The 5,810-nt window shown below is 40.0% G+C and overlaps 1 non-coding gene across 1 annotated transcript; it reads left to right on the forward strand.

Annotated features, from left to right (window-relative positions):
• The first annotated feature begins 3,930 nt into the window (after positions 1–3,930).
• Positions 3,931–4,037, forward strand: LOC141722650 (small nucleolar RNA R71). The gene has a single exon (XR_012575657.1). It is a non-coding gene; the product is annotated as a small nucleolar RNA R71 (small nucleolar RNA).
• Positions 4,038–5,810: the final 1,773 nt, after the last annotated feature.

The following is a 5,810-nucleotide window of genomic DNA, read 5'->3' on the forward strand; positions in this document are numbered from 1 at the left end:
TACCTATTTCGAGATATAATCGACTGCCAGCAAGATGTACTGATTATTGCAGGACGAGATAAATGGTCCCACGAAATCGATTCCCCAAACATCAAAGACCTCAACTTCAAGCATCACATTCAAAGGCATTGCATCCTTTCTGGTAAGATTCCCAACTCTTTGGCAACGATCACACTTAAAACGAACTGATGTGCATCCTTAAACAACGTAGGCCAGAAAAAACCTGCTTGAAGAATACGAGCTGCTGTCTTTTCACCACCATAATATGTACCATAAAATATGGAATGATAGTCTCGTAATATCCCCTCCGTCTCACAGAATGGGATACATCTCCTGATGATCTGGTCAGCTCCCTGTCTAAACAAATATGGTGCATCCCACATGTCCCACTTCACCTCATGCAGAAACTTCTTCTTTTGAGCCGTATTCATATTATGAGGCATTATATTGCTAACAAGATAGTTCACAATGTCTGCAAACCATGGCTCTTCCTCTTGAATTACGAACAACTGCTCATTCGGAAAAGATTCGTTGATCAATGTCTTATCATGTGCAGTAGAATCGGGATTCTCCAATCTAGAGAGATGGTCAGCTACTTAATTTTCAGTACATTTTCGATCCTTGATCTCTAACTCAAATTCATGTAGCAAGAGCACCCAACGAATAAGTCTAGGCTTCGAATCCTTCTTTGAGACCAGATAGCGGATGGCAGCGTGATCAGTGAATATTGTCACCTTTGTCCCAGGTAGATATGATCAAAATTTCTCGAAACCAAAAACTATAGCCAAGAGCTCCTTCTCAGTAGTGGTGTAGTTCATTTGAGCTCCATTTAGTGTCTTACTAGAATAGTAGACCACATGAAAGATATTAGACTTCCGCTACCCAAGAACTGCTTCCACAACATAATCACTTACATCACACATCATCTCAAAAGGTTCTCTCCAATCAGGTGTCGTCATAACTGGTGCAGTGATTAAACTCTTCTTGAGTGTCTCAAATACTGCCAAACATTCATCATCAAATTTGAACGGCACGTCTTTCTCGAGCAAGTTGCACAATGGCTTAGAAATCTTAGAGAAGTCCTTGATGAAACGCCGATAAAAACCCGCATGACCAAGAAAACTACGGATTCCTTTCACAGAAATAGGTGGCGGAAGATTTTCAATGACTCCCACCTTGGCTTTATCCACCTCAAGACCCTTACTAGAGACCTAATGCCCAAGAATGATTCCTTGTTGCACCATGAAGTGATATTTTTCCCAATTGAGCACCAAATTAGTTTCCACACACCTTTTGAGCACCGAACGGAGATTATTCAAGCATTCATCAAATGAATGTCCAAAGACAGAGAAGTCTCCCATGAACACTTCGATATTATTTCCAATCATATCAGAGAATATAGCCATCATGCATCTCTGAAAAGTGGCAGGTGAACCATATAAGCCAAAAGAAACTCTATGGAAAGCAAATGTGTCAAATGGACAAGTGAAAGTAGTCTTCTCTTGATCTTCTGGTGCAATGCAAATCTGATTATAGCCTGAATAGCCATCCAAAAGACAATAATACTCGTGACCAGCCAACCTGTCGAGCATCTGATCAATAAATGGAAGAGGGAAGTGATCCTTCCTTGTGGCTTTATTCAACTTTCTGTAATCCATGCATACCCTCCAGCCTGTGACTGTTCGAGTGGGGATGAGCTCGTTCTTCTCATTTGCTACCACAGTAATACCTCCTTTTTTAGGTACACATTGCACGGGGCTCACCCAAGAACTGTCAGAAATAAGATATATGATTCATGCATCCAGCCACTTTAGAATTTATTTCTTCACCACTTCTTTCATTATAGGATTAAGCCTTCGTTATTGCTCAACAGTCGGCTTGCTACCTTCCTCTAGCAGAATTTTATGCATGCAGTACGAAGGGTTGATCCCTTTTATATCTGCTATAGTCCATCCGATGGCCGATTTGAATTCTCTTAAAATCCTCAAGAGCTTGTGCTCATCACTACCTGAAAGGTCAGATGCAATAATAACAGGCAAAGTAGATGCATCACCTAAAAAAGTATACCTCAAGTGTTCAGGCAATGGTTTAAGCTCCAATGTAGGTGCTTCCTTAATAGATGGTTTGAGCTTTCCCTCAGCATTCTTGAGATCAGTATTACCAAGAGATTCAAATGGCAGGTCTAGCTTTCGTTTCCAAGGAGAAGCATTTAGATATTGTAACTGCTCATTGCCTTCCTCATCATCACTGTCAAATTCCCCCAATAAGGCTTTTTCTAAGGCATCAGACCTTAGCACATGATCAAGTTCTGAAATAACTGCAGAATCGACCAAATCCATCTTGAAGCACTCCTCATCTTCCGTAGGGAATTTCATCACATTGAACACATTGAATGTCACATCCTGATCTTGCACCCTCGTAGTAAGTTCACCTTTTTGCACATCAATCAAGGTACGACCTATAGCCAAGAAAGGTCTTCCCAAGATTATGGGAATCTTCTTATCTTTCTCGAAATCCAGAATGAAAAAATCTGCAGGAAAGATGAGCTTGTCCACCTTTACTAGCACGTCATCCACGATGCCTCGTGGGTATGTAATAGAATGATCATCCAATTGTAGAGACATGTAGGTGGGCTTTGGATCAGGCAAATTCAGCTTTTTGAAGATAGACAACGACATCAGATTGATGCTTGCTCCCAAATCGCAAAGGCACTTGTCGAATGACAACTTGCCAATGGTGCAAGGAATGGTGAAGCTACCCGGATCCTTAAGCTTTGGAGGTAACTTTTGTTGCAGCACAACACTGCACTCTTCTATCAGAGCAACAGTATCAAGATCATCTAGTTTCACCTTCCTTGAAAGAATACCATTCATGAATTTCGCATAACTAGGCATTTGCTCCAGAGCCTCAGCGAAAGGTATGTTCATGTGAAGTTTCTTGAACACCTCCAGAAACTTACCAAATTGCTTGTCCAGCTTTTGTTTTTGCAATCTCTTAGGAAAAAGTGGTGGATGATAGAGTTGTATCTCCCCTGTATTACCCTCAGGAAGAGTGTGTTCAACAGTAGTCTTCCTTGGTTCCCCCTCTTCCTTTTGCTTTTCTTCTTCATCTGCAACTTTAGCTTCTCCATATTTTGCTTTTTTAGCATCATCAACTTTTCCAGACCTTAAGGTGATAGCTTTGACTTGCTCCTTAGCTTCCTTCCTGCCTGGCACTTCAGTATCGCTGGGAAGTGTGTCAGGTTGACGACTGAGCAAGGCATTGGCTATTTGACCGATTTGATTTTCTAAGGTCTTGATTGAAACAACCTGACTTTTGCACAACAGCTTTAACTCCTCAAAATCAGCACTTGAAGGTGGAGCAGCACCTCCTTATGGAGGATATGATTGCCTTTGAGCATATTGCTGAGGTTGCTGGAATCTAGGTGGATTGAACTATTTACTTGCAGCCTGCTGATATGGTTGCTGAATAGCATTCTGATTATTACTCCAGCTGAAATTGGGATGATTTCTGTTATTAGGATGATAAGTAGCTGGCACAGGCTGCTGCGGTCGCTGATAATTATTCAACACTGAACAGATTCATTAACAATAGAACACTGATCCGTAGCATGAGAGCCTGCACAAAGCTCACAGACAATAGCTATTTGATTGACTCCATAGTTGGCTAAAGAATCGACCTTCATAGACAGCGCCTGGAGCTGTGCTGTAATAGCTGTAGCTCCATCAACTTCCAGAATACCTGCTACCTTACCAGGCATCATCCTTTGAGTTGGGTTTTGATACTCATTTGCATCCATAGTTTCAATAAAATTTATAGGCTTCAGTATAGCTTTTGGCCCACAAAGCGCCTCCAGAAGCTGCATCGAGCATGGGCCTAGATTGGGCCCCCAAACCATTGTAGAACCCAGTGATCACCATTCATTCAGGCATATGATGATGTGGACACTTTCTCAACATCTCCTTGTAGTGCTCCCAAGCTTTGCACATAGATTCTCCTTGTTGCTGCGCAAATTGAGTAAGAGCACTCCTCATAGCTGTAGTCTTGGCCATTGGATAGAACTTCACCAGAAACTTTTGTGCGAGATCTTCCCAAGTAGTGATGGACCCAGCTGGTAAATAATGTAACCAGCCCTTAGCCTTGTCCCTCAGAGAGAATGGGAAAAGCCTCAGCTTGACAGCCTCATCAGTAACACCATTATATTTGAAAGTACTACAGATATCGACAAAATTCCTGATATGCATGTGGGGATCTTCAGTCGCAGCACCTCCGAAAGAAATAGAATTCTGCACCATCTGAATAGTGCCCGGCTTGATTTCGAAAGTATTGGTCTGAATAGCCGGATGAATGATGCTTGACTGAATGTCATCAATTTTAGGCCGAGAAAAGTCCATAAGAGCTGGATCAGCTGGAACTATACGATCACCCATTGTTACAAGTTCTATCTTCTCACTCTCTGTATCCGAATCTTCAAAAAGTATCTTCTCCGAAAAGTCAAGAGTTGAATCTGTCTCCTCAGCCGTATCTAGATTTCTCTTGCGGGTGCAAGAACGTGTTTGCATAAACGCTCGCTAGAGTACCTGAAACACAACCGGAAGCAGTAAGTAACAAATCTTAATCAATAAATCCTAATGAACACTGATGGCAAGTACATAAACTAAACAAATTAACACCGAGTCCCCGGCAGCGGCGCCAAAAACTTGTTAGGCACAAAGCATGCGCTAATTAAATCACGCAAGTATACGCGTTCGCAAGTAATATAGAATGATTTCTAGTTCGTTCCCACAGAGACTCTGACTAATTAAATTTAATTAACACTTACTCACCAATGTATGATTACTCTTCAATGTCAAGACAATAACAATTAAGGTTGATTAACTAATATTAACTACGAGAATTAAACACGTAAATTATCAATATTAAACACACATGAGATCATAACTTCACTAATACTTCATCTAATAGTTATTGTTATTACCCTTAGCATGTAATGGTGATGATATTAATCAAACACCACGAAACTGATAAACGCCAACTTTCGTTGTACGAATACCATTCTACCAAGCATCCACAATTAAGATAGGAGTTGAATAGGCATCAATTATGTTGAGACCCTATATGTCTACAGAATTTGACAACATAACGATTTAAGCGCAAGTTATTCATTATGATTACACAGGGCAAGTAAAACGGTTAGAGTTACCCACTAATCATGCATACAATACATGAACCTATGCTAGCATGGCAAGTTCTAAATCTCAAGATTCATTGTCGCTTCACAAGAGATTAACACGTTATCTTATATGTTTGCAACGCACATAAGACGAACAGGGACGGAGCCAGAATCCCGACTTTGGGGTGGCGAAATTTTTTTCCGAATAACTAATATATATTTAATTTAATATATATTAATAAATATTATTTTTAAAATTTTAATGTACAAAATATATCTGAATTTGTGTATCTAAATTCGTAACTATTGTAAATATCACTAATATTAGTACTAAATTCATAAAATTTATATATTTTTGAGGGGGCGAACATTCAAAATAATTTTTTTTACTATAAAATATATAAATATGTAAATTTTTTTCATAAATTTTAATACTAATTTCAGGATTATACCGGAGATTGGGGTGGCAGCCGCACCCGCCGGCCACCCCTACCTCCGTCCCTGAAGATGAATAAGCACAACATATGCTAGATATCATATAATCACCGCATACCAAGGTATTAAACAATTAACTAAAGAAATCCATAGTAAATCCGTTATGACCCCATGATCACGATTAGCCATGATAGAACTCATC

The sequence above is a fragment of the Apium graveolens genome, chromosome 4, assembly GCF_009905375.1.
Source record: "Apium graveolens cultivar Ventura chromosome 4, ASM990537v1, whole genome shotgun sequence".
NCBI classification, from domain to species: domain Eukaryota; kingdom Viridiplantae; phylum Streptophyta; class Magnoliopsida; order Apiales; family Apiaceae; genus Apium; species Apium graveolens.